General features: G+C 44.0%; 1 protein-coding gene and 1 long non-coding RNA gene across 4 annotated transcripts in view; one reads left to right on the top strand and one right to left on the bottom strand.

The window, feature by feature from the left end:
- The window catches only part of PIP5K1B (phosphatidylinositol-4-phosphate 5-kinase type 1 beta), a 283,779-nt gene extending 281,627 nt beyond the window's left edge, over nucleotides 1-2,152 (bottom strand). For both annotated transcript variants that reach the window (XM_032477797.1, XM_032477799.1), the window contains exon 1: nucleotides 1,635-2,152. The gene's annotated coding sequence lies outside the window, so the exon portion shown is untranslated. The remainder of the gene's footprint in view (nucleotides 1-1,634) is intronic.
- The window catches only part of LOC116663146, a 43,263-nt gene continuing 31,058 nt past the window's right edge, over nucleotides 768-12,972 (top strand). For both annotated transcript variants that reach the window (XR_004319245.1, XR_004319246.1), the window contains exon 1: nucleotides 768-1,339. This is a non-coding gene — a long non-coding RNA (uncharacterized LOC116663146). The remainder of the gene's footprint in view (nucleotides 1,340-12,972) is intronic.

Here is a 12,972-nt window from a genome sequence, read left to right as displayed (position 1 = left end):
TAATTCCAGCCACTTATTACCTTGATAAATCAATGAACCTGTGAGCTTCACATTCCTCCTGTGAATATGTGGTTAATAATCTTTGCCCTGCCTGCTACGGAAGTGGTCAGAATTAAATGTTTCTCAGAAAACACTGCAAAGCATTTACAAATTGCAAGGCATTGATGCAAACCTAAGTATTATTATCAAATCCCTCTAAGTCTTCTTAATTTGGACCAAAATACAACATGGCTCTATTATTCATTTAACAGTTTTCCTTCTCAACTAAGATATCATATCAGTCTCAGATTTACCAGCTTTCTCACTGGTCTTCGTAAGTCTCCAAAGAACACACCACTTCCCTCAGCTCAGAGATCATGCATGATGCTTATTCAACTTCTCAGTGGTATGGATTTGGCTGAGAAAGGTTTATTTCTAGGGCCTTCTTTCAGTTGGATATGCTCTGACAAAAGCCTCCATGAACACTATTTTACTTATCACGTTAGAGTGGTAAGGAAACCAACCCGCTGGCTTTTCTCCACTCTAACAACTGCAGTACACTTCAGCATTTACATGGAACTAGACAGAAGTCTGGGTGGATGCTCTTCACAGGAGGGGCAACAAGGGTTCCCCAAACCTACGGACAGTAGTACTGATGGGGAGACTGCTGCTTCTTTGCAGGGAACTAATACATTCTTGGCCCCAACATACCGCTCAAGGGCCATTCACGTTAGAGCTAGGGCCTCTGGCAGGCTGAGAATGTCACAGAAAAATAGTAAGGGGGGGGGGGTTTGGTCTGCAACACGCTCCCTTTAAAAAGCATCAGAGTAACTAGCATTTCCTTGCTGAGAACCCAGATCAGAAGAAAGAATTCATCAGCCTATCCAAACAACTTCTCTGGAACAGCCTTCTATCCAACCACGCCGGGCACCAGAGACAAGTGAGCTGGGGGTGGGGGGGTTGGTAAGAACTGACAACAGGCTTATCTGCATAGATGAACGATATGCAGACATTTGTTGTCTTCTGTTTTGGCGACTCTTGGCACTTTTGGCACCGGTCTGGCAAATCTAACCCCTGCATTCTCCCTCTCTGGTGTCCCCACACTCCCACCCCCCGCCCCAGTTGCTGAACCGTCATGTTGTCGGGGCTGGGGGAGAGAAGCCGGGGGAACGCACAAGTCTGTTACTGCATTTAGGCTGGAACCATACCGCACCTGTTCAATCCGGCTCCCGAGCCAGAAATGACCAGAACACCGACTCGCAAGACCCTCTGTGAGATCCCAGGGGCGCCTAACAAGTTCGCCGCTGTTTAATACCGGGGGACGGTGATGGGAGACCTCTCTTTCTGCAGCCAAACTCAGGTACCTAACTCCCCTGATTAAGTGAACCCGGAGTGAACCCCAAGTGTCACTGCGGCCCCGGGGATCCAGGTGGTGAGCGAGTGGATGCCCACGGGAAGCGCGCAGCCGTGGCCCCCTCAGAATTAAGGTCCGGCTTTGGTGGCCACGCGCCCCCCTCCACCCTATCTCTAGCATAAGGCGAACAAAGTGGGAGCGTCGCGGGACCTCCAGGATTCACCAGAGACCCAGAGCCCTCAAGCCCGAGCCCAGAAGGAGGGTCGAGGGAGGAGGGGCCGGGGACGCGCAGGAAACTTACCTCACCCCGACAGCCTTAGGGCGCCTCCGGTGTCGAGACCAGTTGCGCCACACTCTGCAAGTTACCGGGACGTAGTCGCTTCCCTCGGGCGCAGGGAGAGCTGCGCAGGCGAGGGGCGGGAGGGTCCGCGGGGCGGGGCCCGGGCCGGGGCGCAGCGCGGGGAGCGGGCAGGTGCCGGGCCCGAGCCGCGGGGCCAAACTCGCCCCGGACGCGCCTCTGCGGGGGCGAGCGGCTGCGAGTGTGCAGTGCGCGCGCGCCGCGGCCGGTGTGTGTGTACCCGCTTTCCCCTTCCTTCCCCGCCGGTCCTCCGGCCAGACTGAGCCGCGAGCGGCCGCCAAAGCTCCCGCCGCTCGGAGCGGCTCGACCGCCGGGCGCGGCCTGGTCGCGGCGTGTTCGGGGCGGGGGGCCGAAGAGCAGGGCGCCTCTGGGCTCGAGCACGGGTCCCGGCGCACAGCGCGCGGGTAGTCGGAGCGAGACGTGGAGGGAGAGAGCGGGCTGCGCGGCGGCGGCCGCGGCTCGGGGAGGCTGCAGGCCCCGCCCGCCGGCCGCCCAGGCTCTTCCCCTTTTCTCTCCACCCCCTCGCTCCATCTCCGCACGCCCTGCAGGGAAGCTACACGGGTTTGCAGTAGCGGCGGCGGGAGCCTCTGCCGCAGTTGGACTGGGCCCCCGAGTCGATGCTTGGGGACACTGCGCTGTGTCCCGCCGCCTTGTGCCTAAGATGGAGAGCGGGGCTGGGGCGGGCCCCTAGATCTGGCCGGTCCTTCAAGGCTCCAGGGCTGGCCAAGGGCTTCACGGCGGTGCTCAAAGTCTTGCAACCGCTCTAAATAGGGTTGTGTTTGGGTTAGGGCTCCCCGCCTCCTCAGGCCGCCGAACTCTGCAACGCCTGGTCACCTGCCCGCTAGACTCCACTTGCGCCGAAGCCCTCACTTAAGCACAGGTGCCCCCTTCACCAGGAAGGGACAGGCTTGTCTGAGGACAGCAAGTGTTCCCAGGAAGTAAGATCTACCCAACAGGTAGAAGTAGGTAGGCTTGGAGGTCCTAGGAGAGAGGAGGCTGGAGGGACGTCAAGGGGCGGTGATGGGGGGGGGGGGTCGGGCTAAATCTTACTCTTAGCGCTGAGTGGGCGTAATCTCACCTGACCTCAGTCTAGCTGCGGAGAGGAAAGGGACCAGGTCTAAAGGACTCTCTCGGGGGGCGGGGGGGGGGGGTGCTATCATGGAAGTTATAGCTAAATGTACTTAATAGGAACATAAAAGGTAGCAGATCTCTCCCAGGTGAATCAAAGCCGGTGATATTTCTTACCCTCACCAGTGCCTTCCACCTTACCCTTATTTAAAGAACAAACGAAAAACGCACTGATGGGAAACGTGGGATACATTCTGTACGAGGAAGAACAACACTTCATGGTCCTTATCCTTAGATACCAACAGTTTGATGAGATACTCTTTTAGTTCTCAGCAAATGAAACTCTTCTTCCATTTTGAAATCTTTTTTGTACCTCCCACCCCGCTACCCCCACCATATCAGCTCAGAATGGAGTGCAGTAACTCCTTGGTAACATGTATCTGTTAGACAGTTTTTCCAGCCTACCTCTTTCAGATGTGCCCAACCATTACTAGGAGTTTTAGAGCATCACTTTTTTTTTTTTAGGACCCTGTGACTTGTGTCTGGTTTTATCGGCGTATCCTAGACTCTTCCAAGCTCAGGGCAGGAACTGACATCTAGTCCAGCATGCTCACTTTACAGAAGTAAAAACTGAGACCCAAAGACATTAAGTGACGCAAGGGCCAGAACACAGGTTCTTTGACTCATGGAAACACTAGATTAACAAAGTTCAATTTGGGGTCTAAAGAGGGCGAGGTAGAGGGAAGAAACAGATCAAAGAATGCTTCATCTGCCTGGCATGAATCATTGTGTAGAGGGCAGCAGCACACCACTGTAAGTAGCAGGCTGGCTGGGAACTGGGGATGGTAATCCCAGTCTCTCCTCTGCTCCTCAGACATCTACTCTGAAATCCAAGGAGTGGAAAACAAATTGCTTCTCAGAGAGGTGGCAGTAAGTGAAAATGCAAAGTCAGTTCTCAGCATTTCCTGGGAATGCAGAGGAGGTGAAAAGAGGTAAAACCAAACTTAAAACAGTGGATCAGAGGTGGTCACACACACTATGTACAAATGGACACGTACACGTACACACAGCCCTCCTTTTCCATTAAGAGACTGTTTGATTCCTTTCTGTAAAGCACAGATGCCAACAGCCTTTGGTTTCCAGAGAGAAGTCACAAAGCAGACTGCTCACTGGCTATTTAGAGAGCTGTCTATTAAACAGGATCCTAAGGAACTCCACCAAGAGCCTTAAGATCATCATTACCGTAAATTAATTAATGGAACTTGGGACCACATACTGTAAGACCTGATATTTCTTCTTGATTCTATTTTGAAATCTATTAACAGGAATTTGGGAAAGTCACCCACTATTAGAAATAAAACAACATTACTGTCATTAGCAATCATGACTTGGCCATAAAATCTGGAAATATTTAAAACTCAGATAATGCTTATCTAATCGTTTTACTTGGTTTCAAGTATAATTTATCCAATTGATTTCAGACCTTAGTCCAAAATCTTAATAATGCTATTTAATACTCCCCTATGAGAAACAGGCATAGATTTCTTATAGAAGATTTGATAGCATTAATGACCCCAATTAATACTTCCCTTTATTCAGGTCCTTTGTTTCTGACTTTGTAGTCCCCTCCCACTTTGTGCTTCCCCCATATGAGTTACTTTGGTCCGTGGAACAATAGCAGACTTGAGGTAAGAGAAGTTTTGAAAAACATGTTTGTATAACAAAGAAATACCACTACACATCTATTAAAATTTCCAAAATCAAGAACACTGACAACACCAAATGCTGACAAGGATGTGGAGCAACAGGAACTCTTATTCATTGCTGGTGGGAACGCAAAATGGAATGGCCAGCTTGAACAGCAGTTTTTGAGTTTCTTATAAAACTAAACATACTCTTACTTTATGATTCAGCAATTGGCTTCTTAATAAATGCCCTAAGGAGTTGAAAACGTATGTTGATACAAAAACCTGCATGTGGAGGTTTATAGCAGCTTTGTTCATAATTGCCAAAACTTGGAAGCAATCAAGGTGTCCTTCAGTAGGTAAACAAATGAACAAACTGCGATACAGTGGAATACTACTCAGTGCTAAAAAAAAGTATGGAGAAAACAAATGCATATTACTAAGTGAAAGAAGGCTACATACTGTATGATTCCAACTATGTAACATTCTGGAAAAGGCAAAACTGTGGAGGCAGTAAAAAAATCAGTGGCTGCCAGGAATTGTGGGGAGGGAGGGGGAATATGCAGAACACAGGATTTTAGGGCAGCAAAACTACTCTGTATGATACTATAATGATGAAGACATGTCATTATACATTTGTCTAAAACTATAACAACACCAAGAGTGAACCCTAATGTAAACCATGGTCTTCGGGTGATAATGATGGTGTCAGTGTAGGTTCTTCAGTTGTAGCAAATGTGCCACTCTAGGGGGGGTGTGTGTTGATAACGGAGGAGGCTATGCATGTGTGGGGGCAGAAGGTAATGGGAAGTCTCTGTTTCTTACCCTCAATTTTACTGTGAACCAAAAACTGCTCCAAAAAAAAAAAGTATTTTCCAAAAAATTTTGGGCATTTCCACTTCTGTTTTTGGAATTCTGACATCACCAGGAGAACAAGACCACTGGAGGATGAAAGACCCTGGAGAGCAGAGCTGAGTCATCGCAGCTGAGGTCATCCTTGACCAGCCAGACCTCAGTTGACTGCAGAGGTACAAATGAGTCCAAATGAGATCTACCAAGCTTGGTCCAGATCAGCAGAACCACCCACCCAACTCACAGATTCATGAGAAATAATACATGGTTGCTCTTTTAAGTCACTGCTTCAATTAATTCTCTATTGCTGCATAACAAACCACCCCAAAACTAGTAGCCAATAACAACCAAAATTTACTACTTCTGGAGTCTGTGAGTCAACTGGGCTCAGCTGGGCATTGGCTTGGGTCACTCACTTGGCTGCATTTAGGTGGCCGCTGGCAGCTAGGCTGAACTGGAAGGTCGGAGAAGGATTCACTCGCACATCAGTCACCTCCATCTGCCTCCCCCAACCTCTCTCTTTTATATGGCTAGCTTGGACTTCCTCACAGCAAGCTGTCCTTTCAGCAGAATTGTCAGACTTCTCACAGGGCAGCCAGGCTTCTAAGAGGGAAGAACTAGAAACTGCCAGTCCTCTTAAGAACTGAGCTTGAAGTTTCTAGAAGATTACTTCCACTTCATTCTATTGGTTAAAGCAGTCACAAGACCAACCGAGTTCAAGAGGAGAGGAAATAGACACTCATGTTTGATTTGAGGGCAGTATGGACATACAAGAATACAAGGGCCTTATCACAGCCATCTTGGGGAGACTATATCACCTGCTAAGTTTTGGGGGGTTGTTCTTCTAAGCTATGGAACTTCAGGCTAGGTACATATCCTTTCTGGACCTTTCTATGAAAGGAGGTCGAGTTTCTCTAGATTGCTAGGGCATATTTAGCTGTTTCTTTGGTGATGTCTCAGGGGAAAACTGAAGTCCAATAAATATCTGGAAAGGAGTTGCCAGAGGGATGTGGGGCACACTGGTCAACCGTGAGTTCTTCTAGCAGCCCATTAGTTAATTATTTTTCAAGAAGGAACTCTCAAGAAGCCAAATGAAAAGCATGCATTGCCTCCATGGACATCAAACAGTAAAGTCGAGGCTGCATCCCTCATGACTCCTAAAGGATCATCTCTCATCACATTGCCTTCTCTTTCTAGAAACTTCATTTTTAAGCCGCTAAGAAAAGCTAAATGCTTAGCAGACTCCCCTACATAACTTGAGATGCTCATTTCTGAGGACCCGTTTATCCAGGGAACCCATACTCTCTAATTTCAGGTTTGCTCTTAAAATTAACAAAGGCTTGAAACCTCACCCTCAATTACCTTCGGTCTCTTCTTTCTCCCTGTACCATCTTTCTTTTATCTAGCTTTGCTCTCTTTTCTTGCTGCATCTTTTCTTCTTTAATCCCATCCATCACTTGTCTGTCTTCCTCTCAGGTTTGGAGAGCGCACTGAACTAGGAGTCTGAGGACTGCTTTCTCATCCCACCACTGTCTCTGCAGCAGTGAAGTCTGCATTCTCTCTTGGCCTCAGATTCTTTGTATTCAGATTCATGTCTGTATCATAAAGGTGTATCATGAGGTGCTTTGAAAGGTCACGTACAAGCCTGATGGTCTATGATCCTTAGATGCCTTCTGCAAGACGTAGAATGACAAGGCTTGGAGAGGGCTGAAGATCAAGGGCTCAGAACCCTTTAGAAGAGGTGATACGTGTCTCAGCCCTTCTCAAGCAATTCCCAACACCTCAGTACTTTTTCCTAAGGTTTTATGAAAATTTTAACTAGAAAACATGCAACTCTGCCAGCTAAAAGTCCTGTAAACATTATTTTTTTGCCCTGAGGTTGGTATCGTCTTAGTTCTCCTCAAGACTAGCTGATGTTGACATCAGGAAATATGAGCTAAGAAAGCAAGCAACAAATTCATACCAAAATACAAAATTATATGCATTGAGATTATAATTAGGTGAAGAAATACGCACATGAACAACTCCTGAAAGAAAACAATTAAAAATTAAAGTTCTTATGCTAGGATAGGGTAATTCTTAGATTTTAAAAACTTTCAATGTTATATGTTTTTTACATTTAAAAAATGCATATGCCACTACAAATTCTAGTCTAATTTCCTCCAGCCTATACAGTCTGTTTTCTGTTGAGTTCAGTCACTCTTTTTCTCCTTAATAGTTTCTTGTTTTTACAAACTCACATGTGTACCTTTTCTAAGTGAATTTCCCCTTTGCCCAGAAGTTACAAAAACAACATAAACTTAATAGTGTTCGATTTGAAGAGTGAACAAGAAGCAAGAGAGTATCATAATGATACATTGGGAGTTCAGGATTTGCAGACACTAACTACTATATATAAAACAGACAAACAGCAAGGTCCCACTGTATAGCACAGGGAACTAACTATATTCAACACCTCATAATAGCCTATAATGAAAACGTATGAAAAGGAGTATATGTATGTATATGTATAACTGATTCACTATGCTGTGCATTAGAAATTAGTACAACATTGTAAACCAACTATATTTCAATTTAAAAAATTAAAAATAAAAAAATTTAAAGCATGGCTTGAATTAAAATAAAAAAAGAATATCAGAATGGAGGGGAGAAAGAAGGAAAAAGAGAATTGGTAGGACAGCACAGAGATCCATGCTGCATTTCAGAAAGCATCCTAGAGGCATGGAAGATTTATACACACATTTTGTATATCAAGTCTGAACTTGAGTTCTGAATACCTGGAAAGTCAGGTCTTCATAAGAGGGAAAGAAACCCTCTTTTGGTTGGAGAGGCTGGTTTAAAAGCTTGAAGTACAGGAAGGAGACAGAAATGAATCAGCAGTGTTCCTCAAAATTCCACAAAATCCATTGCAATTATTATACCCTGAGGAAGAGTGCATTGAAATCATCGATCTAAAGTCACAAAATCCAGATGTAGAACCAGGAATAAAACCCAGGGCTGCCATCCTATCCCTAGATTAGGAGGTGGTCAGCAGAATGTGCCCTGGACTCTTCACAACTTAAGCATAGGTGTTTCATGCCAGAAGCTTCCTTGTTCTAAAATGAGAAATACTCAGTTTGGGTTCTACCTCCTTGAAACATTAAAACAGTTTCTCATCAATAGTGAGCACATTTGACATTTAAATGGGTCACAATGAAAGAGTGACAGGTCTAGAAACAACACCAGGAAATAATGGAATCTACAAGGGAGGCTGATAAAGAAGGAAAGGTAATGAATTCTACTAAGACACTTCAGCTTCCAAAATAGAAGCAGTAACTATCTGCCCAAGATGTCCTCCGTGTAGCTGATGCCCTCCTGTAGCCATTTACGGAAGGGCTCAGGTGCTTACAGTGAGCAAGATTAGCTCCCACCCTGTAGGAAGGGGCAGCTTCCAGGCTGAGACTTAGGAGTTTCTCAGCCTTGCTTTCCGAAGGGAGATGGTGTGACTGACACTAGTGGCACAATAGATACATGGTGAAGAGAAGTGAATGTTAACTTCAGTCAGCCAGTGAAGCCCCCATTAAGATTTCTCAAGTCCTCTGTGACACCTCACTATGTGAATGCACCAGGAAGACGGTGTTGATTTTTCCTTTTGTTTCTCAAAAAATTTAGGGACTTTTCTGGACGTGGGACCATTTAGGCAGAACCTTACTAGTAAGCTTCTCCTCTTGGTGATATTTGAATTTGAATGCTTTGCTAGCAAAATGGAGTCCTGATTTGGACCCCTTTTACAAGCTGTCACAACATAAAATATTTTGCAGGGGTGGGAGGTAGAAAAAGGAGGGTGTTAATTAAGGTATGCAAACTAGGTAAGATACCACTCCCAATCCTCAATGAATGTGGATCAATACCATAAAGGTTCATTTCTTGTTTGTGACTCTGTTCAACATGGTTTGGTGATGTGGGCTTGGCTTCCTGCCATCATTCAGGGACCCTGGGTCCTTCCATCTTGTGGCACCATTATCTTCAGCAAGTGGATTCCAAACCCTCTGCTGAAATGGGAGAGAGAGCAAAGGATTTAAGATGCCAGGATAGAGGTGGAGAATATCACATCCACTCACATTTCACTGGGCAGAACTTGGACCATGGCCCCAGCTACCAGCAGGAGGCTGGGAAAAATAGATCTAAGTGCTGTGCTCAGGAAGAAGAGGATAGCATGGATGGTACTGAGCACTGTATTTCCTTTCCAGTGTGTTGAATTAAAGATGAATCATTCATCCTAAGTTTATTCTTGCATAGCTAGGATTATGACTGGAGGCCTAGGAGGGAGTCTTTGGTAGTCAGATTTATTCTCCTATGCTTGTATCCTGGTGTTTTCCTTGGATTTTCAGATTGGAAGCAGCCTGTTGTATATGTGTAGTTTGGAATGGTGTTGCTGTCTGGGAAGTGTGGCTACACATGGGAGCAGGAAGAGTCAGCAGCCTATAGTGTTACAGAAAATTGAACACTTGAAGCAAGCGTAGAGAAGTGTCTCCTGGAGCTCTTGCCATGAGGAGAGTGCTATTGATTCCACCATGATGGGGGAAAAGGGAATCTGCAATCAGCTTGTGAAGTTGCTGTAACTGGAAATTCTGGAGGCTTTGGGAGGAAAAGAAAAAGATGAAAAAAAGCATAAGTCATAGTTCTATCGTCAGCTAGCTTGTCCTGATGGCGTGAATGCTTTCAGGAGAAAGAGTTATGAGGGAGAAAGAAAGAGGATGGAGCAAGAAAAAGAAGTGTATTTTTTTCCTAGCACAAATACTCTGTAAGGAAAAATATGAGAGTCGGGATTTACAAATATTTCAAACCAAAAGGCAAAGCCACATCACGAAGATACAAGTTAAAAAAGGCTGGAGTGTTGCCAAACTCCTTCCTACTGCATAAGACTCCCCTCTGTCTTTCCCTTGTGCAATGGGGAGAGAGCGTCAGGCTGCAGCAAAGGACCAGGCTATGTCCTCTCCAAGTTCTACTTGGTTTGTGTTTTCCACGAGTTGGGGACAGTGTGTGTATATATGTGGCTTAATTTTTTCCTTCATTTTAAAGTAACAAGGGTAAGAAAGAAGCCCTCTCTCATGACCATTGTGCACACAAAAAGAGCAGCATTTCCTCTAGAGACTTTCAGAAGAACTGGTTAAAGAGCTTTGTTTAATACACAGGGGTTTATTTACTGTATCATGATAAGAATAAAAGGCGTAATTTGAACATGTACATATACTACAACCTCAAAAATGTACAGAAAGTCTAGTAAAATATCTTGGAGGGAAATCTGCTAAAATGTTAGCTAACATTGTCTTTAGGCTAATATTGTGTCTCCATTTCAAAAATTTCTTAGGCTACTTTTTCAAATCAGAAAAAGATAAAGAATTGAGGGAAATAGTCATATCTGATGATGACAAAAAGTTACAGATGTTTTAAAATTTTAGAAAAAATTAGAAAAACAAAAAAGAAATAACTCGATTTTCTTCAGAGAGAGACTATCATCTCTAATATTTGGTATTTGCTTACTATGCTTTAAAATATATTATACTACTTTTTAAAGGTGAAAATAACATGTGCCTAGGGCAAAGGATATGAATAGACATTTCCCCAAAGAAGATATATAAACTGCCAATAAGCACATGAAAAGATACTCACCACTATTAGCTGTTAGGAAAATGTAAGTCAAAACCACAATGAAATGCCACTTCACACCCACCAGGAAGGCTAGAATCAGAAAGACATCATATCAAGTGTTGGTGAAGATGTGGAGAAATGAACCCTCATATGTTGCTGGTGGGAATGTGAAAAGGTGCAATTACTTTGGAAAATAGTCTGACAGTTCCTTAAAAGGTTAAACAGAGAGTTACAATATGACTCAGCAATTTCTCTACTAGGTATATGCCCAGGAGAAATGAAAACATGCATCCACAGAAAACGTGTATGTAGATGTTCATAGCAGCGTTATTTATGATAGCCAAAAACATGAAAACCATCCAACTCTCCATTAACTGATGAATAGATGAACAAAATGTGGTATACCTACGTAATGGAAGTTTATTCAGCACTAAGAATGAAGTACTGATACTGCTACCACATGGATGAACTTTGAAAACATTATGCTAATTGAAAAAAGCCAGATACAAAAGTTTACCCGTTGTTTGATTCCATTGATATGAAATGTTCAAAACTGGCAAATCTATAGAGACAGGAAATAGATCAGTGGGTCCCGAAAGCTATGAGAGGGGGACTTCCTGGGGAAAGGGGGTGGGCACTGAATTTGGTGGGGAATGATGAACATGTCCTACAGCTGAGGGCAATGACGGATGTACAACTTTCTGCATATACTAAAAACCACTGAATTGTACACTTTAGGTGAGTGAGTGGAATGGTATATAAATTAATCTCAATAAGGCAATTTTTTAAAAAGGAAAGAAAATAACTTGCATGTGTGAAAAAAACTTTAAACTATATAAGAGTCTAAAATTAAAATTAAGATTTTCCTTCCCACTCACCATCCAACCTCTAGTTCTAGAGAAGACCACTTTTTAAAGTTTCTGGGTTTTGTTCTTCCTATGGCTCTTATTTTAACATTAAATAATATAGTTTTGCTTTTCTTAATTGAGCTATCATTTTTAAGTCTCTGACATTCTACTCCGAAAGAGAAGAAAACACAGTTTTACTAACTCCCACATTCTCTCCTTTCTGCCTCCCAATTTTTGTGTTTCTTATTTTTGTATTGTTTCCACTGTTATAACTTTAAATAATATACTCAAGTCTCTATTTCTTGACTTACCAATTTTAGACACCAATTTTAGACACTAGAAGCAGGTAGACCTTAGATGTTTCATAACTACGTAAACTACATGGGAAAAGTTCAATTAGGTAAAATACTGAATCCTATTGACAGAAGACTGATGCCTAACCTATTTAATTATGACATTAAGGACTTAAAATATTTCTCAAAGATGTTTCAAAGTTTGGCAAAGTTAATACGGTTATTTGAGAATTGGCCATAGTGGATAATCAGAGTACGTGTTGCCTGGGGCTAAGAATCAAGAGACCAAATTCTAGCCTCACCCTAAATTCATCATAGTATTTACCCAATAGGCATTATTTAATAAATTTTAAGAGACCACTCCTGCTAATGGGAAACTGTTGAGCACCCAGAGGAAAGTTGGGCAGATGACCGCTGCAGCTTCCTTTTAACTTGGAGAGTCTGAGAGTCTGGAACTCTGGGTTTGTAAGGAGGATGCTGTGCTGTATCCTGTTGGCACTACACCTCACGTCTGGATGCCGTGGTGATGACAGGTGGCAAAGAGAGGATTACAGAGTCCAGTTCAAGGTTGGGGCAACTTGTGGGACAGAGGAGATAGAGAAGAGAGGGAAGGGACTTTTAAATATTCTCCAGGTATTCCAGTGATAAGTAATACCTGAAACAAATGCTTAACCTCAGCAGCAATAAAAGGAAAACACAAAGCGAAAGCTCTAAGGTATCTCTGCATCCCAGTTAAGGGATGTGGAGGAGACAGTGGCCGCCTATGTACAATGTATCATGCCTTGTGCCAGCTGCTTTGCCTGAACTCCCTCTTTCAATCCCCAGCCCAGAAAAGTAGTCTTATTACATTCCCAAATGAAGCAGTTGAGGCAGAAAGGCTAATTCCCTAAGATAACAGGGCTGA

Source organism: Camelus ferus, chromosome 4, assembly GCF_009834535.1.
Source record: "Camelus ferus isolate YT-003-E chromosome 4, BCGSAC_Cfer_1.0, whole genome shotgun sequence".
In the NCBI taxonomy this organism is placed as follows: Eukaryota; Metazoa; Chordata; class Mammalia; order Artiodactyla; family Camelidae; genus Camelus; species Camelus ferus.
The sequence above is the reverse complement of the archived record's forward strand: the minus strand, read 5'-3'. Positions and strand labels throughout refer to the sequence as shown.